Raw genomic sequence first — 23,559 nt, forward strand, 5'->3', positions numbered from 1 at the left:
TGTGTTGAAACCATTGCGAGTGCACATGTGAGGAAAACACTAGTTCCTACAAAGTACCTATACATTGTTAGCCTTATTTATAAATAAATAAAATAAATAAATAAAAGATTAATGGAAAAGGCCTCTCTGATTACACCATTACTTTATGCTTATTTGAGCAACTTTAAAAAGATAAGGAAATATGAGTTTCAGTCTGTGCCTGGTGCCACTGAGAATTTGAAACTCCCCTTTGTTACAGAGGTACCTGCTAGAACCACTGTAGAACAGGAGTTGGCATTAAATAGCTTTTTTTTTTAAACAGACATGATACTTTTGGTTTAAATAACCTAATTTTTTTTTAAATTGCAAAATGGCCAGGTAAAATTAATGAACAGATAATTAATGCTGTAAAGTGACCATTATGTATTATATACAGAGTAGCTTTTTCATAGTGTTTTTCAGTTTGATCATCTGAACTAACATCCTATCCTATCCCTAAAAGGCTTGATTTACATTTGCAGGACAGTCAGCTGAAGCTCTGAAGGAACAATGAAATTCCTTGTTAGTACTGAGTAGTATAACGGTTAGTATCTGGTTTCTTTTCTAATTTGCCTCATCCCACCGCCTTCTAGCCAAAGTCTTAATATGTGCTAGAGACAGGGACTTTCATTCTAGGATTGGGATTCCCCACATTTAACCTTTCAGTTCTCTCATCCTATAATTGAAACTCCTGCTGTGCCATCTTCTTTTCAGTTTGCTGGGCAGTACGAAGGATTTGATTTGATTAATTTGTAATGGGCATGTAAGACCCCTTTTGATGTGCGCACTTTGCGAGTTAAGGAGGAACTGTGGGTTTGTGTCTTCTGACACAAGTTTTCAGACTTGGGTGTCTAAAGTTAGGCAATTAAATCCATATGGAAGCACCTAAATACAAGTTGTCTGTTTTTGGAGGTGTGAGTACGCACTCACTTCAGTAGTTATTGTTGCTCACCACACTTTTATTTAGATGCTTAAATACAGATTTCAGATATCTAACTGAAGGCACGCAAAGTTTGGCCAAATGAGATTGTTAATGGGGGCAAAATGATAGCAAAAAAACATCCCTAATGCTAAAATGGTTTTACATTGTAGGTAAAAGGCAGGGAAATCTTTGTTTCCAGAAAATTTCCAAGTTGATTCTTATGTATATAGGCTACACTATTAAATTGCTTCAACTGAAGTAGAATGTGCACTGGGCTCAGAATAGCCTGCCATTAGATTGGTTGTGAGAAGGGTGATTTTTCGCTAGGCTTTGAGTGGCTTGGTAAGACAGTGGTAGATTCCAAGAAAGAGCTGCATGGTTGTCCAATTTATCTTAGATATAATATGAAAATAAACTCCAGAAAGAAGACAGTGCAGTCAGTATATATGATTGCCAGTACTTTGAAAGAAGCACACGTTTGATTGCCGCATTACAGCATGTTCCTGTTGCTCTACTAGTGGTTAAGAATAAATCAGAAAGAATTTCTGGGAGAGTATGAATGGATTAAAACACTGAGATACAGAAATGAAGTGTGCAAATAGTTTAGTACATGTTTTCTTTAACCTGAATGAGGTGCTACAAATAAAATGGGAAAGATTTCATTTTGCTGGCAAAGGGAGACTTGACTAAAGTGAAGGCCTTGCAGAGTAGCATGAGAAAAACTAGACGACGCTTGGTCAGTGACAGACAGTATGCTGATTCAGGGTCTAGCTCTCTGATTGATTTTGCTGCGTTTGTTGGGAATCACTTCATTGCCATCAGTGGAACTGAGGCATTCAGGCCCTTCATTAGACTTTGAGTTCTGGCTCTATTCTGCATTAAAGTATCCCTCTGCTGCCAGAGGGAGTTGTAAGAACCATGCAGCAGCATTCCCTCTGACTAGAGATCATGATGCCAGATTGCTGCTGGGTGCCTACCCTGTCTCCTCACATAGACAACCCACAGTTCCGCCTTCTTCAGCAATTCCAGTTGAATGACTGACTGGAAGGAGCGTGGTCCAATGAATGAGTTATGGAATTGGTGAGTATGAGAAGACCTGAGCTTGACTACCAGCTCTGCCTCTGACCTGCCATGTGTCTGCCTCCTCCTCTGTAAAATAAGGCTGATTATTCTTTACTGCTTCTTTGAAGCACTTTGAGATCTATGGGTAAAAAGGTGCTATATAACTGTTCAGCAATTCCTATTATTTCTTGTGGGCTTGCTTCACTTCAGGTACAAGTTCCAAAAGTGCTTCCAAAAATTCAGGACACCCAGACCGTCCAACAGATTTGAAGCCCACTTCAGCCCGAGATGAGTCGTAGGGTATCAGAAGAAGCAATGTTATAACAGTATAGCAGAGCTATAGCATTTCAGTGCTGAAATGATAGTGTGAGAAGTTGGCTGAACTGCGAGGATTGCCATGGATTATCACACAGCTGAAACAAATGAAATTACCATTAAAATTAATAAACACTGGATACATTTTGTTGTGCCGCTGGTACTTCCTTACTTAACTTGAACTACATGTGTTCTTGCTTAGTGATCGTAAGGGACAATATCCTCATTCAGGAGTCGGTCAGAAAGTTACCTCTGTGATTACTTGGCATTGTACTGGCAGCTGAACCCACGTATAGTGCATGTTTTACATAAAATACAGTAGAATGGAAGTGCCAGACTGATTCAGTACATTGCAACGTGCATACTGCAATACAGGTTCTAATAAATGTCTGCTTCTAGTGAAGTTATTCTGTTCAGAAAAATCAAAAAACCCCAAACAATAATTTTACTGTAAAAGGATTCCACTTTATAGAATAGCATGAAGATGTGAACAACTAACCTCATCTTCTGCTTATTTAACCACAAATATATGAGTAGTCTTTGTTGACTGTCAGCGGTTTGTTGTTTTTGCTGACATGGGCTATCCCAAATGTCCACACAATCTAGACGTGTTTTGAGTGTTTGGTTAGTTTAACGTTAAATCATTTATGTCCATGTTACTTTTTACAAGGCAGCCAGTAAATAAGCATAAATAGTGTGAGCTCTTATCATTGTATAAATCTCTAAAACCCAGACAAGATTGCATCAAAACAAGATTCATTGATCAGTGTTTGTAAGATGAGCAATTTTTTAAAATGTAGTGTACACAAGTCTCCCATTCAGCCTTGTCGTGTTACACATACGCCTTCTTTGTTGTCCTCCTTCCAGAAGGATGGTCTATTTAATGAGAGAAAATAAAAAAAGACATTTATCTTTACTTGGAAGCATAAGAAAATGACAAGTCTATGCATTTCCATTTATTATGAATAGTGGAAAGAAACTAGTGCTGGTTTAGTATCTTGAGACTCTACCCTAGCAATTTTCAAAAAATCATCCACCAGAGGTCGTTACCATTAGTTCTGCTGCACTGGTGATAGCAAACAGCGGGAGAGCTAGTGTAGACACCAAACCACCTGAACCCTAGATGATGATGATGATGATAAGCTGATGCTTGAGCACAGTCTACGCTACCACTATCAGTGGTGGAGCTGAATTGTTGGTCCTGAAAAAGAGTAGACACGGCCCATTGGGCTCTTTGCCAGCCTCTGTACCTTTGAAACTTCATGTCAGATCAGTCTTAAAAGTCCTGATATCAGTGAAGTAGCTCTTGAAAAATGCTATAATATCAGCACTCTTCACTGCATCCTGATTAGTACTCCTTTCCTCTTTCCATGAAGCATTTCTGTCACATCTGGCATGGCACAAACCTCTAGGCACAAAGTAACAAATGGTTTGATAACATTCCCCTTCCAAACCAGACTAATGAGTCCCAGCTGATCTCACGTGCTGATCCTCTTTTGCCCACAGTATGGTACAAAGGAGTAGCTACACATCCAGTCAGGATGACTTGCTTGAAGAGTCCCTCAGTTCTCTACTTGTCTCTTAATTACAAACATTTATTTTGGACCCTACTTGCTGCAAATTTAGCAAACCCCTTATCTCTGCCAGCTATGATCCTGACAATTGATGCATCAAGCTCTTTTTAATGTATTCACCAGTGCCAGTGCCACTGAATACATTGGGATAGCCTCTTCATTCATTTTACTGTCTTCTTAGTCCTTTAACATAGTTCAATCTTTTCCACTAAGTTCACAAACTGCTGGCAGCAATCAAAATCTTTATCATAACTAGGTCTCCATAGAGTAGCTGGAATTTATCAGAACTAGGTCTCTATAGTTTAGCTCTATAGTTACTTCTTCTTGGCATCTACTACCAGCAACTTGAGAAGAGGAAGTGTGTCAGCAGTTTGGTTTTTACCTTTTGAGACTTGGCTACTTTTAAAGGTGATACTAACTGAGCGTTACTAAGGCATTTTTCATATTTTTTAAATACCCGTGTTCCCCTTTCATGATAAATTCTTGGAAGTTTGATTTGATTTTTACAGTGAGGGAACACATTTTTAAAAAATAGTGGATAATTAGTACATACAAAAATGAATGTTTCTGCATCTGAATTGCTTATGCAAAACTGGTGCCACCATAGCATATCGGGTAACTGTACACATCAAGGAGTACTTTGTTCATGCAAGCAGACCTTTGCTTATGCAAATACCCTATTTGCCCAGGCCAGTGCATTTTTTGCCTGCATAGGACATTCTCCAATGTTTGAAAGTTTTGCCCGAAGTGTTTTACTGTAAGTTTTAAATGCTTTTTTGGGGTAGAAGAACGGAAAGAAATGAGTTGCTCCAGTGAAAGTAATTTACAAGGAAAAGACAAATTTTAAGTCCTGGGGCAAAATATGAGAATTCATGGATATGTGACAGGAAAATTATGGGGAAGCATGTGCATCTTCCTTCCCCATCCATGGAATCTGCCTCCATCCAAGACAAGTAGAACACAAGCATCCTGTGGAGGATATGAACCCTGCCAGAGCCAGAATTGACCTGTGGCCTGTGCCCATAGTATGCAGACCTGATGGGAGACCCTCAGCTGGTGTAAACTGTCATAGCTCCATTGACTTCAGTGACTCCCAGATGCTCAGCCCATTTGTGTCTCCTCCACCCTAGCCCCTGACTCCTTTCTTACCTGTACTATCTCCTCCAGACCCTTCCCCACTAGATAGACAACCTGACTGGACTTCCCCATCAGCCGCATAATTCATTTGCAAAGTGTTCTCTGATTTAGAAAAGGAGAAAGTCATGGCAAGTTTGTAACAATTGCTCTGTTGTGGAAAAAGGGGGGAGGAAATCTGGCTTTTCATGACTTCTGTGATAATGTGACTCATGTGAGGCCTTATTTCAATCAAATGATTGATATTTTTAGAAACATTAATTAGTTAGTATCTGATCTTGCAAATTCTTAATCATATATGATCAGTCCTCACTCATGCCAGTAGTACCATTGTGAATACATTATCTGTGAGTAAGCAGTATGGAAGAAATTCACTCCAGTGCAGAGGTGTGGCACTTAAAGCTCATGTAAACCCTGTTTGGAGAGCTGAAATGGGACTTCATTTCATATGCAGCGATGCATAGGAATTGCCTGGACCTTCTGTCCAGGAGGAGTAAAGATTGGAGGGACTGGGCCCAACATAATAAGTACAATTTATTATATTATTATTGCTTTGTGAATATATTTCCAGGCTTTTCAGCAGAGAGACTGGAGCTGCAAAGTTCTCATCCAAACTTCCTCTAAGTTATAGGATGTCAGATCCACATTTTCTGATTTGGGCCTGTTTCAAAAGGCCACTATACCTAGTATTGTGTTTGCAGGCTACACTGCAAACTGTCAGAAGAATTTGTATCATGGTCCTTTCATGAGCTGGCTAAAGAGATGTTGTTTTCAATAGTAAAAGGAACATAATCACTCTTTATAGGTAAGATATGTTATTGGCACTATGGCGATTCACATCAGTACAATTTAAAGTAAGTTGTCTGGCTGAATTTATTATCTAGCTGCCAAGAACGGAAGTGAGAGAGAAGAGCCAGTGAGAATTATTGGACTCTGTGCTTCAAACTTACATCATATAAACATTTATAACATGTCTTTTATTTTCAATTGACTACTCAGACAGTGTTTTCTTTGTTGCTTTTTAGCTGGCAGACATTGTTTGATGCCACTTCTTGGCCTACCTGTGAAGGCTCGGAGGGGCAAAAGACCCAGAGGATGAAACCCTTAAGTGCATCATATCTGGAACACATGCACAAAGAGTGCTCATTGTAGTCTCGTCCTCAGGAGGCTCCCAATAACAGCTAGCTACCTGGTTTTAAAGACTTCCTTATGCCCCTGCTATCACTGCTGACTTACACTGACTGATGGTCCCACCTTGCTTTTTCAGCATATAATGATGAATCAATAATCATGCACAAGAGAGCTACACAGCTGATCTTTCTATTTCTACTGTCAGTCTCACAGGAAAGATGAAGCCTAGTGGCAGAAAGATGTACTTTTAAAATTTTGTCTTCGTTTATCAAAAGGAATCTCAATTCTAAGTATAAAATCTTTCACTGAAGAATGATCACTGCATATTTTCGTAGCCACGGCCCCATCTGTTAACTTGGGACAGAAAGCAAAGTCTCTGTGTAAAAACCTAACTTCTGTGCTGGCGTAGGGTCATACAAATCGCCTTACTTCCACAGTGTGAGAGCGCTTTGGAGAAAGTCTTTTAAACTGAAGTTAAGAATCAAACCCTTCCTAAATCAGATAAATTATTTATTGATTTTAATGCATGTTTTAGCCTTGTCACAAGAAATGCAACTTGAAGTGAGGGGGAGAAGAATGTGAATTCTTTGTACCGTTTGCAGATTACTGATAATGCTAGTTAGCCGACCTACCGCACTGAGTGAGTGAGTTCCATGTGTTTTTCTCAACATATTCTGTGGTTCATAGGTATGCAACTGTTAAGCTATAGTCATAGCTTATGATCATATGTACTGGGGGTGCACACCCCCTGGCCTGATGTGGTTTCCATTATATACAGGATTTACAGTTTGGTTTAATGGCTCTCAGCACCCCCACATTAAAAATTGTTCCAGCACCTCTGCTTATAATACGTGTGTTTTTTTTTTTCAGAAACCCCTAGTTAATGCTCCTCACTGACCCTTTTGTAATGTACAACTTTTGCTCACACCCCATAAGTAAGGGAGTCTTCACTGAAAGAACCTATCAAAAAAAGAAATCTGGGAGCATTTCCAAGATAAGGCTTGTATAACAGAGAATTCTGGCAGTTTTTCATTTGGCACAAATTTATTATTTCAAACTGGCTTGGTCTTTGGACTATAATAAACAGTAATTTGCATCTAACAAATCACTTTTAATACCCTTGACCCTGACAATGTACATCTACTTTGGGCTTTATGGAAAAAACCCTAACCCAAAAGACAGTGGGGCACAAACTAATGTAATACTCTGTAACTATGCTTCCCCTTTAAGTTACAGTATTTCTATTGAAACATGACAGGTCAGACCTATGTTTTAAAAGAGACATCTAGTACCTTCAACTGTTCCATATATTTGAAGTTTTGTATAGGACAGTCTTTACTTTCACATCCACACTGTTTAATTTATGTGAGCAGAAAGGCCTCTGAATCTTTAAGAATTTAAGCAGGTATAGTACCACAAAAGTCCGATTGTATTTAAATAGCGGTTGTAAGCCACCCTCAAGGACTCACTTTAATAATAAAGAAAAAAGGTCTATTTTAGGGTTTTTAGTAAAACAGATCAATAATAAAATCTCTATTCTTACCTGTTGCCTTTCTCTTTAGGAGACAGGGAGGTGAGGATGGTGATCAAGCCTTGTCAAGTAACAATGAAACTCTGAGGCCTGCATAGATCTTGTGAATTCTCCTGAGGTAATTTCAATTCCCTTTCACAGTTTAAAACTAGTTTCTTCGGGAGCTTTAAGTGTTTATTTCACTTTATGCTTGCTTGTAAATCAACTTATTCCAGGATTTGAGTTACCTTGTCAATATTGATAGGACACTGCTCTAAGCTCTAGTTTATTATAATCAGGGGGTTTGTAAAGAAATCTAGCTATTGCTGTGATTATTTGTATTACAAAAAGAAATAGATCTCTCCATTAAGAAAAAAGAAATTGATTCTGATTTGTGAAATATTTTCTTTAGCAGACTTGCACTTTCACATAAGTTAAATCTACAATTTCTCCTAATATTTGTACTGACTTTCAGCACTCTGTGAAATTAAGCTTCTTAGCTTCTATTGTTGTTGTCACCATGCAGACATTTGGTGCTCAATGAATATCATTTGAGTCTAGTATTTTTGGCTTCTCCAGCTTTTTTAAAATGAGACCTTGATCCCTCTTAGGATGTTGCTTTTCATTTCAGACGTTTGGGAGACTTTACACTTTTTCTGTCTTGCTCTATTGATACATTTCTTTTTCCATCTCTGGGCTTTTGGGGGGCTTGGTTTTTCCTATAAGAATAACTTTTTATAACTTTATATGTGTAAAAATTAGTATCTCTCTATATCTTTAATATGAACTTTTTCTTATGTTTCATTTGGTTCTTGTTCCAAAAAACCAGTATTATTATGTTTTTTAAAGATGATAAGGCAAGAATGCCTGGATGGTATACAGATAAGTGCTTTCATGAGAAATTAACAATAAAATTAGAAAGCAGAGATTGGGATAGTGCAAGCTAATGAAGACCCATTTATAGGGTTTACACCAATGGATGCTGTCATGTTGGAGATCAACATGGTCTCCATGTCTCTTCTAAAAGCATACTTCAAGAATAACATATTGTAGCCTTCAAGAGTTTAAAGTGCAATATGCTATTCGGTTATATATGAGATATGTGCTAAATCCTACTTGCCTTACACGTGCAAACTCTCCGATTGAAACTAATGACACTGCTCCAATTAGTAAGGTGAGCAGAATTTGGCCCAGAGTTCATACATTTTATGTAAATTTACAGTGCTATGTATATGATGTTCAATAATCCAAATACAAACAGACAGCTGGTCATTTTGTGTACTTTCAGGTTAGTCATACACAGAAAATAAATTAGATTTATGTTTCAGCTGCTGCGGTGAAGTCAATGAAACATTTTTGCTGTGCAAAAATTAGCTTCTTTTGAACCGTTAGCAAAAAATGGGCCAGATGTTCAGACTAAAATACCAGTTATCCGATTTTCTTGTGTAAAGTTAATCTCGTCTTACATTTCAACCATGCTGTGTTATGTGAGGTTACGTTGGAGCACAACATGAAGGGATGTGGCATGCCATATTGTCAGCACTACAATGGAACAGTTTATATCTGAACGTGGAAGCACATTTTCAGATCTGTTGCCAGGACGATAGATACATTTTATGTTTCAATGGTAAAATCAACCAGTTTCACGAGCAGTGATGTTCAAGAACAAATAACACTGGCTGGGGCCAATGCCATGTCTTTCCTAAAAATGCAGCCAGTGTATTGATGAATATTTTGTGAAGTGCTCCGTAGTCCTGTGACGAAAGGCAACAGAGTGTACCAAGGTGTTAGGAGGAGGAACTAGTAGTGCTTGTGCATCACTTTGAATGTATAAAGTGCTATATAAGAATGATACAAAATATTATTCATTACATGCTGCTTTTGCCCTTGGCCTTCCTCACTCCATCCCCTCCCTCATATTTGCTGCCCTGTCTAATTTTAAGTGTAGGTAATCAGAGATTTTAAGGCCAGAAGGGACCACTGTGCTCATTTAATTTGGCCTGAATTGCAAAGGCCATAAACTTGCACCAAATGATTCCTGCATGAAGACCATAACTTCTAGGCTAGCTGGATCAGACCTTTTAAAAAGACATCCAATCTTGATTTAAAGACTTCAAGTGACAGCAAGACTACCACATCCTTAGATAATTTGATCCAGTGGCTAATTACTTACACTTAAAATTTTGCACCTTATTTTTTGTCTGAATTTATCTGATTTTGGCTTCCTGCCACAGGATTTTATTATGCCTTTGTCTGCTAAATTAAAGAGACCTTTACTATCAGAAATCTTCTCCCTATATAGGTACTTAGAGACTGTGTTCAAGTCACCTCTTGGTCTTCTCTTGGATAAACTAAATATATTGAGCCTCTTTAGTCTCTAATTGCAAGGCAGGTTTTTCAGGCCTCAAATCATTTTTGTGTAGCTCTTTTCTGAACCTCTTCCAATTTTTAAAGCATGGACACCAGAACTGGATACAGTATTCCAATAATGATCTCACTAATGCTGTGTATAGTGGTAATACCACCTCTCTACTTCAATTTTCTGTGCCGGTGTTTGGGGAGTATAGTTGTTGGCTCCCTCACGAGCATGGGACAAAGCCAGAGCCAATTTAATGGGGAGGTCTCCTTCTTGGGAAGTACTGTTGGAGTTATAGGGGGAAGGGCTGAGAGAGGCCATGATATTAATAATAAACTCTGTGAAATATTAACGCTAGAAATATTTCACTTAATTGTATTTAAATATATGAGGCAAATTTTGCCAGTGGTTTAAAAGGCACTCAAAATGAGAACAAGTGGCTGGTGCAAGAGTCAGCTCGTTCCTACCAGGAGCAGGAATAATATACATTGTGTGCGCGAGGTTAGGTCCTGTTGCTGAGAACAGGCGGTGTCTGAGCTGACCTATGGACCATGCCCCCAATCCTGTCCATATTCCCCACTGGCCCACAGTTTTTCTGGAATGCACATAGGCCAAACCATCAAGCAGAATCTGGCTTGGAGTTTTCAAGCTGTAAAATAAATGATACTAAAAAATGATTTTCCATTGTACTTTGAAGCTCTGCTATTTGTGAATGGGCACATGCTTCTCTCTTTCTCTCTCTCTCTCTCACTTGTTTCTGAAGTTTGAACAATGAAAGTGGATACTTGCGCAGCACTGCAAAACAATAATTGATGATATTGTGCAACACTAAACTTTTCTTTGAAATGACAGTTTTGTTTTCTAATCCTTTGTCTGAAACAAACATGTACATTAGCTTTTCCTGTATTGTAGCAAGTATTCAGTGGTTTGTTGCAGGAACATCTGTAACAGTCTAGTATTTGCACGTCATATTTTTTGTCTAGAATGGTTTGTCACTGCTAACTTGGGTCATTTGACTTCAACTGCTATTTACAGTTAAAAAGAGAAATTTTAACACTGACATTTACTTAAAATATGAACAATAATCTACATTACTAGAAGAATAGCTATTTCACTGCATTTGACTATATACCAGCTGCTGGTAATTTGACAATAAACGTATAGTTTTTCTTCTAGTGACTGAGATTGGTATTACCAATTTGTTGAGGGTTTACTACAAATAAATGTCCTCAGTAAGCAAAGACATGAATGAACAATTATTCCTAAATTCAGTCACTGAAATGTTGTACTATAGGTATAAATTCAAATTAATAAATTTCATTCAAATTTTAAAAATAGCAAACTCTGTTCCAGTGAAAAACTAGATTTAGGCCAGTTTTGCTTCAATATGGATAGCAGAAGTCAGTAATAATCATAAGTAACTAAACTAGAACTGGCTGAAAAATGAAAAACTAGTTTAATGAAAAATGTTGAAGTTATTTTTCTTTAGAAGTATTTCAAATTAGTGTACTTCACATTTTTTTTAAATTCATGAATTTTTTAGAAATTTTTAATGAAAACATCAAAAATGTAATATTTTTATACAAACGTTGAATATTATTAAAAGTTACTAATTTTCATGAAAAATCTCAATAATTTGTTGTGAAAGCATTACTTTATATGGAAAAAGGCTATTTTTCAATGAAAAAGCTTTACTTAAAAAAAAAAAAATTCCAACCATAAGTGAAAGAACTCCTTACTTTACTAATGAACTGTAATACAGATGCAACTTTTACATCTACCACACCTTTTTTGTGTTTAAGTTGGATGAAAATTTCATTTTTAGCTGGTAAGACATTTGAAGTATACCAATAAATCTTAACAGGTTAAAACACATATTTCTCAATCTGTTTGAACTCTGCTCTGGTACACAAAAAACAATGAATTCTATTCTGCTGAATAATTATTCTATTCTAACTATGAACTCCTCTGTTCTCTTCAAGTTAAATCAAGTTAAAAGTAAAGACATTAGGATTTTAGCGGCCATGTTAACTTGACCACATTGTGCACCTTATTAATATGATGGTATACATTTGTTAATCTAAACAGTAATATATTCAGTCACATATTTCACCATAAAACCAGTAGATAATATTGCATATGTGCAGTGTGACCAAGATAACACTTACAAAGTGCATCAGGGTTCTGTATCCAGAAAAAAAGAATGAAAGAAAGGTTATAGTATCACCGGAAGTGATTATTGCCCTGTTAGTATCTCACACTATAGCTATAGCAACCCTTGTGTCAAGGGAGAAGGGAGCAGCTGCAGTTCTGCCTGGCCTTTACACTGATCACGTAAGGGGCAAGGAGCCATGTTACCCCTTCCTCTCTATTGCTTTCCCACATCAGAGCCAAGCAGTTATTCTGTACCGGGTCTCTCACAGTTCTACAAGCAGGAAAAACTGCAGCATTAGCCTCTCAGGGTCACTTTTCGGCCCAGTTCTTTCAGCACTAAATACCCCCAAAGCTGCATGTAGAATGTGCAGTGGTTAAACTGGGAAAGCTCATTGCCCAGTAATGGTTTTGCTACTGTGTACCTGAGGGTTCACAGATCAAGCTGAGTAGCTGAACTCATTTTTGTGTCTAATGTAGTCACCCTGAATAAGGAATCAACTTCAAGTGAAAATTGAAAACCAAGAGCAGGAAATGTCTTTTTATCTCTAATATTTTTCTCTGATATAAAGTTCCATTACTGAGGAAAAGGGAGGAATCTGGATGCTTTCATCTCATGGACAACTGGTTGATGCATGAGAGTTACTTAAATAGAACAACCTGGAGCTAGGCCACCTTTGATTTTTTTTAAAAAATAGTTTATAGCAGCAAAAAGGAAGCTCTCTGTTTTTTAAGACCTGTTAGGAGTAATGGTCATTTAAAACAAAACACAATGACATTTTTTATGAAAACAACCTAGATCAGCATAACATATTTTAAAACTTACTCAGTACATGAAAAATAAACTTGCCATGTTTGTGAGAACCCAGTTACAAGCAGATTATAAATGTATGGTTTCAGCACAACATGTATGAAGCTTCTGTGTGTTCCCCTAAAATCCAACTCCATTGGAAGGGGGTGGGGGTGGGGAATCTTGTAAATATTTATCTCTAATACAATAAAACCATAAATGCAATAGTAACAGTGGGCAGTGTTGCCAGCTCACAAAGTATCAAAGCCAGATTTCAAGTTACAATTAAAAGAAACAATGTGCCTAGAGGTGCTTTCCTTACTGTCATTATTGCAATGCCAACAATTAAACATGGGGGCTTTGAAGTGACAGTTACATGAGAATATGATTTCCTGTTCCTAGTCCCAGCACACTCAAATCTCCAATATACTGAAGTTGAGATTAATGTGCTCTAGTTACCACTTTATTCACCCCCAGTTAGTCAGACAAATAAACTTAAATTAAATTTGATTTCATTGAGTAACCAGAAAGACATCTGTAGGTGCTTATATCCTTTGGCAATCATACCTTTTGTGTGCCAGCATACAGTTCTCTTCTTCCCTTAACACTTAAAATAATGATATTTTTAACACTTATGGACAAATAAAATCTGTATGTCTGTGACCATCAAAGAGTTAAAGTAGAATGTGCCACATCCCAACATGTCTTAGTTAAGGCAAGAATGCAGCACTATTAACATAATGTACTGTATGATTCTAGAAACTATAATATTTACCAGATCATGTCAGATTGGCTTTGATCAAGCATAGGAGCTGAACAGTTAGCACACCATTGGATGGACATAATTCAGTTAATAAAATAGGCACATCCATTTAAAAAAAAATGGATAGGTGATTAAAAATTAGAACTGCCCAAATGATTCATTTTGAATAATAATTGCTACAAATGATTTTTGTAGTAGTAAACCATTCACAAATCACTACTGTTATCTGTGCATTATTTGTAAGTGTAAGCCAGTTAGTTTAGTGGAATAGATTTCAGTCTATGGTTTATGGGTGAACAGTGTATGAGCCTGTATATTTTTGTGTGTCTAGACTATAATATGAGTGAGAGAGAGAGAGTCTGTGTGAGAGTCTATATATACAGTATATAGTTAGAGAGAATACTGGCTGGAGGGGATGAGTACAAAGGTTTTACGGGTGTTCACGTGGGGCTATCTGCATAACTCACTCATGCCTTCACCAGTCATAAGAATATATGCTTTTCCCATACTCATGCTGATAAAATCTTTATCAATCCATGCTATTCAATAATCACTCTATCTACATACTGTGTAATATATATACAGACAGAGATGTAGAAAACAATGCATTGAAAAGGATTAAGAAATGACATAATTTATTGTAATTTATTAGTCTGATTATGCTTTTGAACACCTTTAATTCACTGAAAGCTCTTATGTGGACATATATAAAATCTTAACCTCTAGAAATGAAGAAAATTCTTCGATTGCCTCACCCTTTGAATACATCTTCAGAAGATCTTTCTAATTGTATATACACTGCTAATGTGGATATAATGAAAATCATGAAACCTGGGCCAGACTCCAGTTACATTGTATAAAAGTGTAGAGTGAAAAGGAAATGAGCTAATAGGCACTATTCATGGAAATTGATGCCAACATTGTCCACTGTGGTCTGGATTAATCAAAGGGATAACAGCTTTTTTTCATTAGTAGTATGCTAATAAATAAATAACATTCTTATTTAGCTACTTTAACATTGTCAACAGCTAGACCCAGTGATAAGTTTGGATTTTCTCTGTTTATAGAAACCTGGTTCCTCAGCAGATAACAGTACAATTCAATATTTATGGGGTGCTGGTTTTCTGTAAATACAGAAAACTGGAGATTATTTCTAGAATGGTTCATTAAATGTACACATGAATAAGGAGACATCACTGAAAATATGAAATCTGTTCTACTATCATCTTGATGTTTTAATAACTATGCACTTAGTGTGAAAAAGAGACTTAAGTGGTGCACTGACCTTGTGTTGGCCCTCTGAATGGAAGTGAATGCCATGTGTAAATAGTACCATTGAGTTCAGTAGGCCTACTCAAATGCGTAATGTCACATGTATAAGTATTAAATCAGGACCCATTTTTCATAAAGTTACTCCCATAACTTAGTCTTTAGAGGTTCAGGATCTTATTTCATAGCAGGAAAACCTTCCATTTTTGTAGTAATTGGCAAATATGCCATTATATTTTTTTATTATTTGTTATACAGCGATGGAAGGCTGGAAAAGAGTTTTTGTGAGTGTCTGAGTTCCTGTTGAACTGATCACATTAATGCTGCTGAGATTTAATTGTATTTTTAAAGATGTGTTAGGGCATCTTGGTTAGCTGTCTTTTTAATTATATAAATCTAAATAAATACAATAAGTGATGACAGAATGCTTGGACTTTTATAGTAGAAAGAAAATGACATAGCACTTGTTCTACAATCTGGACAAGTGATACAGATCAGACACATAATTAACCAGTGGGCCATAAGTGTTTTGGCTTTTGTTTTTAAATATAACATCCTTCTTTGGTGGATTGTTTTTGAAAAGTTTGTGAATGAAGTGAGTTCTGAGGAATGATTTTAATGAATGGCTGATTAGCACATGAGGGCCAGGGAGATTGTTCCACGCATAATGGGCAGCATGGAAGAGGCAAGGAGATGTATACAAATGGTTGGGTTGGCTAGGAGGTTTGTATATTATTTCATAGGAATCTAGTATGAATATTTTCTGGAGTCATTCTGGTTTAAATGTTTGCAGGTCATTTCAGCATTTTGTTCTCTCATGTTAGACAAATGCTAGCATCCCATTATGTTAACTCTTTGTGGGTCTTTCAGATGAGAATCAAGCTCCTGTCTGCTTTATATGGATGCCAAAGATTCTGTGACCCTTTCCATGATTATAGGGGGTTGTCTTAGTGTTTTGGACCCAAAGTTCCATTCCCCAACTGCTGAGTAGTATTCTGTGTGACAGCTGATTGCTGTCTTTGTGTGCTAGAGTGATAGCCATTTCACACATTGCTGTAAGTGTAAGGTTTTAAAGCACTTTGATATGAAAGGCACCACGTAAATATAAAAGATTAATAATTAAGATTACTATTAATGTGTTAATTTACAGGAATTGTATGCATTACTGAGCACCACAGGAATCCCAATATCAGGCCATCTGTCTGACTAATCTAGCCTTTTTTAAAGATACAGGTTAATTATGAGATTCACAAACACAACACGGGGCAATTATCACAAGATAATGCAATGCTATTAACATGTTTAAAGCAAATTTTTAGGCTTATGGCTCATTTAACCATGAAATGAGCCAACACAATTAGCCATGAAAACCCAACACAAACCTCACATCTTGTGACAAGTTTGTGGTCTTCAATCACTATACTCTGTGTTGTGTGTGTGTGTGTGTGTATATATTAGAGAGAGAGAGAGAGTGTGTGTGTGTGTGTGTGTGTGAGAGAGAGAGAGAGAGAGAGTACGTGGAGATCCTGTTGCCTGAGCCACCAGAATCAATGTTACGAACAGGTTAAGTGGTTGTGTTTTTTGTGCAAGTAGCAGTGGAGTGGGGAGGAGATCCAAGAACATAACTTGGTAGCCATATTTGTTTAGGATATGGAGTGTCCTTAGCTTTGCAGGCCACAATACAAGAAAGCACTCAAATACATGCTTAACTCTAAGGGTATTCTCAAATCCCATTGCCTTCAGTGGGACATACACCCCTTTCCTAAACTGGGGCCCCAAAGAAGTTCATCATCAATGCATTGAGTTTTAGGCAAGCATTGGCAGACCCAGCTGATTTGGACTGAAATGGAGGAGGGACTGAACAGAAGTGATGCCAAAGGGGAAAAAACCTGATTTTTCTGGCAGTTTTGAATCCCACATGTAGGTGGGAGATGAGAGATAAGGAGAGGGAGTGGTAGAAATCAAGTAGATGCTCCTACTCCAGTAATTTATTTGAAAAAATAATGTGTCATGCAGTTTGGATGGCTATCGTGCCAAAAGAAATAGGGCAGAGTCATCTCTTCTCTTCTTCCTTCTTTGTCTCCCGTATTTTTTCTTGTTTAGGTTTCTTATCTTTGAGCTAGGCTTCCTTGTGCAGCTGCCCCTTGCTGATGCCTGAATTTTCCTGTCTTATTGCCAAGAGGCCACTGTTTCTTGGCTTTCTCTGGCACTTCTGCTGTGAGAATGTTCTTGCTTCTCTTATGTGTCTCTCCATTCTTCCCTCTCCTGTCCATGTTCTCTCTTCCCACTTGCCCTGCTGCCTTGCCTCTGTTCTCTTTTGCTGTCTCTCTGTACTCCACCTCCCTTGTCTATTTATCATTCCATTTGCAACTCTCAGTTGCCTGGTCTTCATTACTCTGCTCAGTTACTGTCAAGTGGCTCCACTAGGCACAGAGCCACCTACAGGGGAAAATGAAGAACTACAGTTCTTCCTTCTCAAAGAAGAATCAGTGTCATTGGAAGGATGTCCTGTATTCTGGAGGACTGGCACCCCTCGCTTTTAATATTATGTGCTCAGATTGCTTATCCTAACTCTGGGTCTAGCATATCATAGTAAAGAGTGCTTTCTGTGTTGTCAGCATAACAGATGTTCACACACGCACAATTAACAATAATATTTAGATTAAAGTTTTACAAAAGCAAGAAAATTCAGAGCTAAAGTTGTGTCCACAACTTATCCTTGTGTGCCCAAACATTACAGCTTCTGTGTTATGTAAGGTCACGCTGGTTTGACTGTGCACTCCATGTATCTTGTGATGTTGCAATGATTGAAAAGTGTATTTAAAGTGCCTAAAAATAACTTTTAAAATACACAGTCCCTCTTCTCCCAGCTCATTCATTACACATAACCAAGAAATGTGTGGATAATGGAGGTCGTTCTGGGTTACTGTGCTTTAAGGTTACTTACTGTGTGTAAGGTTACTTACAAGTGCTGCAGTTGTGAATGACCATGTTATTTAAAAATGGTGTGCAAAATTGGTGTGAAAAATTAAACCGAGACTTTTAAATTGTTTTCAGAATGATTGTGCCTTTAAAACTAGCCCTGTACTGGGGTTTGAAGATCTATGTTAAAACACTTATGGGGTTTAGGTTTAAAAGGGTTTTTGCTGAAACATCTCTATTTTCAGCTCATAATTACTAATGTGTTCTTGTAAGAGTATTAGAAGCAAATCAAGCTTCTTAAAATGATCTCCTCCACAACTCCTTGAATGATCAGCAGTTAACAGTAGTGGGCAAATTAAATCAGGAATCATACTGCAGATCTGCTAATAGGGTGCTGCTAATGGATCTTGCAGTGACAACTTAATATAGCCCTCCTCCAAAAGGTAAAACCTACAGAACGACCTTCTGCCACAAAAATTGTAACCAATTTGTTCCTTAGATTGTATGCTCCTGCAGGCAGAGTTGTCTTTTTGTTTTGTACACTACCTAGCACTGCACAGTTTGTACAGTGCCTAACACAAAGAGGCCCTAGTTCATGACTTGGGCTCCTAGGCAGTGTCACAATACAAATAATAAACAACATTTAAGAATTTGGTTAGGAGTCTCTTGTCTGTCAAATTCAATCTGTCCAGAGCTGGACGGTGAATTCCATTGAATAATACTGAGTTGCTTTTTTTTTTTTTTTTTTTTAAAGACACTGTGTTCCCACAGACAGCACAGGAGATCTTTCTGCATGCCATATGCACCGGTACATTTTTTTTTTTCAAATCTCAAATGAAACACTGCTAAAGATTTGAGCATAAATATGTTTATTTATGCCATTAGATTTGATACATTATACAAAACTTCACTTCTCCAAAGAATCCATTGGGTTAAAAGCCATAAAACAAATCTATAAATAAGCACAATCTTTGATGGAAAACAGATTTTAGGTTTATCTGCTTCATGGTAACAATATTTTGTCATCCTTACATCTTTAAGATGCACACTACATAAATCATTGATTTCTCTTCAATAGGATAATCAATGGAAAAACTATAGATATAAAACCCCAAAACAAAAACACATATAGAAGGAGTTGCTCTAGGCTTCATCTGCTGTCTCTCTTATTTGTTGCAAATCTAAACTGGCGACAGAAAAAATGATTTATCACTGTGATATTGCAAAGAATGAAAGGGATGGATTATCTACTTGCCTTGTCAATGAATTGTGAATATTATGCAGATGACTACTCTGAAGTCAACATCTGTAAACCTAAAAAGCTCTCTGAAAGCTGTTAGGTGTTGCTAGGTTCTGTTAGAAAGCATTTCCCCTCTAATCTGGAATTCTACCACAGGACTGACAAATAAAATGGTTTTATGTCAGCTTTAAAAAAAAAATCTTCATCAAGACTCATGATCAGCTAAATAGTTTTTAATTTAATAGAACCATTAAAATGTGGAAGTAGATTATATGATTTTATAGAAATTGCTCCACTCCTTAAATCAGGCTCAAATCCCTCTTTCCACAGGAAAAAAGTCCTAAAAAGAGAAAAATATCCTAGTGACTCTGCAGATGTGAACTCCTCTCAGGGGCAAGGAGTATCTGTTGAAGACAGGGAAACAAAGCCGAAAGATCGCTGGGTGTTGGGGTATCAGTGAGGAAAGAAAGTCTGCCTGCACCGCTTCCTAGGTCCACGTTCTTTGCATGGTTCAGGGGCTGATCAGCAACCATGCTGACATCAGCTTCCACTCCATGGCTGAGTACCACCTTCCTCACCAACAGAGTAGAAGTCATGATGAGGGAATTAAAGCTGCAAGCTGAACCATCTTTGTTCCTCTGCTTCCAAACCTTGTTTGCCCATGGAAGGAAGTCGGATTTACCCCTTAATTATTTTTTTTAAATGGAAGCTGTAAGTAATGTGTGTAATTTTCTCATTAGTATGTTTAATATATAGAGAAGTGTACTTTTAATAAGCCTGGTCTTGCTAAAGTCTCTTAGGCCTGATCCTGAGGGGAGCTGAGTATCTCTCACTTCCACTGACTATAATGGAAGCTGCAGGTGCTCAGTGCTTTCGGGATCAGGCCCCACATGGAGGACTTCCCATGGATATGAGACTGGTGCAATGGCTGAGTTGCAAGATCAGGCCCAATATGTACAGTACAGAATGGAGACACTGGCTAAGCATCTGCTCATTTCTCTTCCTATTGCTTAGCCTTTATCAGCATCTGTGATCTCCTTCGTGAAAAGTGAAAAAGGATTAGAAGAGGCATCACATTCCTCACAACGAGGAGACACAGATTCTTGGAAGGATGTCCTCATCACCATAGTGCTGCAGTAGGCCAGCTGATAATCCTCCTCCAGACTTGTTCCATTTCTTAGTAAAAGAAAATAGTTTTTATATAACAGTACACCTAGACCTACATCAGAATCCAACTGAAAGCAGATTTTAACTGACCGAATCCTGCGAGATGCTGAGCATTTGCAACCTTCACTGCAGTCAGTGGTAGTGTCGACGTTTCAGCAGATGCTTTTGTGGGCTTCGTGCAACAGGCGTGCAGCCACATGCAGCATGCATGACATTTTAGACCCGGAGGTGTGGTCCAGGGAAAGGTAGGGGACACTTTTTCAGCCACCTTTGCAACATCTAGATTTGGATGTAACTCGCAGCACAAATAAATGTATGGCAGCCTCCTCAAGAAGTGTATGGGCTGCGTCACATTCCAGAATCTCCATAGAGGCATGTGCTATGCAGATGTCCTCATCCACCCCCTAAACTGAGCTTGCAAGGAGAGCAGCATAGGTCTGCTAATGACAAACCTACACTGCCTGTGCCCCTGGCCATTTGTGGTGTCTGTCAGTATATGCTTCTGAGTTGCGAACAGGGGACAACACCTTCCCCTTGGAGCTGAGAGAGAGAACTTCCTGTCTCTATTCCAGTTCAACATTTTAAATAAAATTATTTTGTATTTATTTTTTTATTATTTTTTTATGAAGAGGAATAAATAAGAGAAATCTCTTCCTGAAGTTGGGCTATCCCAAACAGTACCACTATCTAATCTGCAATCATGGTGAGATCTGTGATCTTATATTGTTTAATTATTTTGTTGCAATGAGGCATTTCATCAAAGTTTGGCTCTGGTGTCAATTCTTGCGATACGTATCTATGTCTATTTGTTTAGGTCTCTCAGATTTTGTTTTTGATTGCTGGTGGAAGCAAAGAGTGCATCTTAGTTCTATTCAGGGAGTGGTTTAGCTTGTGTGTCTGAAGAATAATCACAAGACAAATGTCTAAAAACAATAAAACTTGAAAGAGGAAGTTTAAACCACTTCCCAGTTGAGAGTCCACAATTGTGCTGATTCACATCTGTGCAGAATGATAGCTTTTCACTCAGTAGTTCTTGGATCGCCAAGATTATATTCACAGAGGAATCCAACAGGACCCTCCTGGACATACAGCACAGGAATCAAACATAAATTCTTTAACTATAATTATCTTTTCAAGTTTCATCTTAAATTTCAGCCATTAGCTTCCTTTCTTGCCATAGTCTTTGTACAAATATCCTTGTGTTATTCAAGGATGCTTGGGTCGAAAAACCACAGTTCCGGATGCACCACAGTCTCTGAAAGGACGTATTGGCACTCACAAAGATACTGAGCATAACTTTGAAATTCACCCCATACAGTATATGAATGTTTAACTGAAATAATCAGTTATTCAGGTAGAATAAATGCCAGCATGAAGATATATAAGGACATTTAATTTAGTGTTCAGGATTTGATCAGTCCGAAAGTAATTGGTCAATTGACTGGTCAAATATTGTCAAATAATGTCAAAAGTAGTAAAATATTTTAAACCATTAATTTATTAGATCAGAAACAACAGTAATAAAAAAGAGTAAGACCTTATGGTCTCCACTAGGCTTAGCCTGAGATATATACTTGTGCCTCATTACAAAAAACAAGTTACTTAACTAAGTTATTTTAACGAAAAACAACAAAATACATTTCTAAAAAAATGCAGTCAAAAAGGTAGGCCTGTGGCAGGGCATTCGTTCTGGAATATTGGACAATATTTGACTGAGATCAAAAAATAGGCAGTCAATTGACATTATTTCACTGGTCAGTTGACCAGCTTGCCAAGCCTAACTTTATTTACAAGTTCTCAAAACCAAGGCCTGCCTAAAGGCAGCTGCTGGACAACCGTTGCCATTTTAGCCTAAGGGAAAAGGCAACAAAGAGAAAGTTCAAAGTTTATCGTTATATAATGAAAATAGCCTTTGGTGGGACAAGATATAACCTACTTAAAAAAGGAACATCTGACATTCTCACTGTCCAGTTCCATAATATTGAAGAAAAGCAGAAAAAGCCATTATAAATCCACCATCGTCACAGAGAACTTGATATCATGTAAATTTTTAGAATAAATATTTATTGGTATATAATATTGAGATAATTTGGATGGAGAGATGCAGTCTATACAGCCCAATCTTGTTCCCATTGATACGATCAATGGAAAAAACCCCACTGACTTCAGGGGGAACCATTATTGGGCCAATGCTGAAACATAGGGAGCCAAATCTTTCCCTGGCTGTGCAATGAGTGGTAGGGAAACACCGTCTAATGCACCTCTGTCTACTGGGTATGGTAGGAGGCCAAGCTGGTGGCTTAAAGTGGAGGTTGAGTTGTTAAGAACAGTTCGGTGCTCTTCAGAGCAGGATGAAGTGCACCCCCAGCCAATCCTTCTGCTGAGAGACACGTAGGTGTAAATTACTTAGAAGGCTAGAATTTTTGCAGAGGGGAGGCTCCCGATATCTTCTTCCATCCCTTGAACACTTGTGTAAGAGAAGGTAGGATTTAGGGCTCAGTCCTCCATTCCTTTCTCAGAGAGAGAGAGATTCTTGACCCCCCATATAAGGCCTAGTTAAAGAAACTTTCAATGAAGAACCAGCAAATGTGCTATAGGCGGGGGAACAGAATTCTCCCTCCTTCAACCTTAGGTCATGGGCACCTGTTTAGTTAGTTCACAGTTACTAGTACAGCTCATAGGTATAATAATAGCCGCAGTGTGGCAAGTACCCCTTAAGCAGGGGTTGTGGCCAGTGACCCATTGAAGTTTGCGGGGCCGTCCCAGGACATTCCCTCGACATCCCCACAATCTTCTTATGAGTTCAAGCAGAGTGGGCTGCCACAGAGCTCAGCTCCCAGGCAGACAGAACTGTGATGTCCCTGTTTTCTGGCCTCCTTATACAGTAGGACCAGGATGGTTCTGCTGCTGTTGGGGCCTTCCATGTACTTTGAGAGGACCTGGGGATTTCACCCTACGCGTATACAACTGGGTTAGTTTTAACCCAACAAGCAAATAGCATAAAACTTCGAGCAAACTGCACTGCCTATCATGAAAATTTTAGCTTTTGTTTAACAATTCATTGGCTTGTGGCTGAAATTCAGGGCTCATTTTAGCAAGGGATGTGTAAAATCACCAATTTGAATTCAGATAGTTGGGTCTTTCCCGATGTGCATGGTTATATCGTTTGTCATCATCTGAGAATTACAATTGCTGAGGTTTTTTTATAACTTTTCTGATTTATTCAAAATGTTTT

General features: G+C 38.0%; 1 long non-coding RNA gene across 1 annotated transcript; it reads left to right on the forward strand.

The window, feature by feature from the left end:
* Positions 1–547: 547 nt before the first annotated feature.
* LOC137147723 (uncharacterized) lies at positions 548–19,535 on the forward strand. Its single transcript, XR_010918312.1, has 3 exons — positions 548–562; positions 7,719–7,805; positions 19,488–19,535. It is a non-coding gene; the product is annotated as an uncharacterized lncRNA (long non-coding RNA).
* Positions 19,536–23,559: the final 4,024 nt, after the last annotated feature.

The sequence above is a fragment of the Emydura macquarii genome, unplaced genomic scaffold (genome assembly GCF_026122565.2).
Source record: "Emydura macquarii macquarii isolate MOO-44397 ecotype Brisbane River unplaced genomic scaffold, CSIRO-AGI_Emac_v2 contig_561, whole genome shotgun sequence".
NCBI lineage: Eukaryota > Metazoa > Chordata > Testudines > Chelidae > Emydura > Emydura macquarii.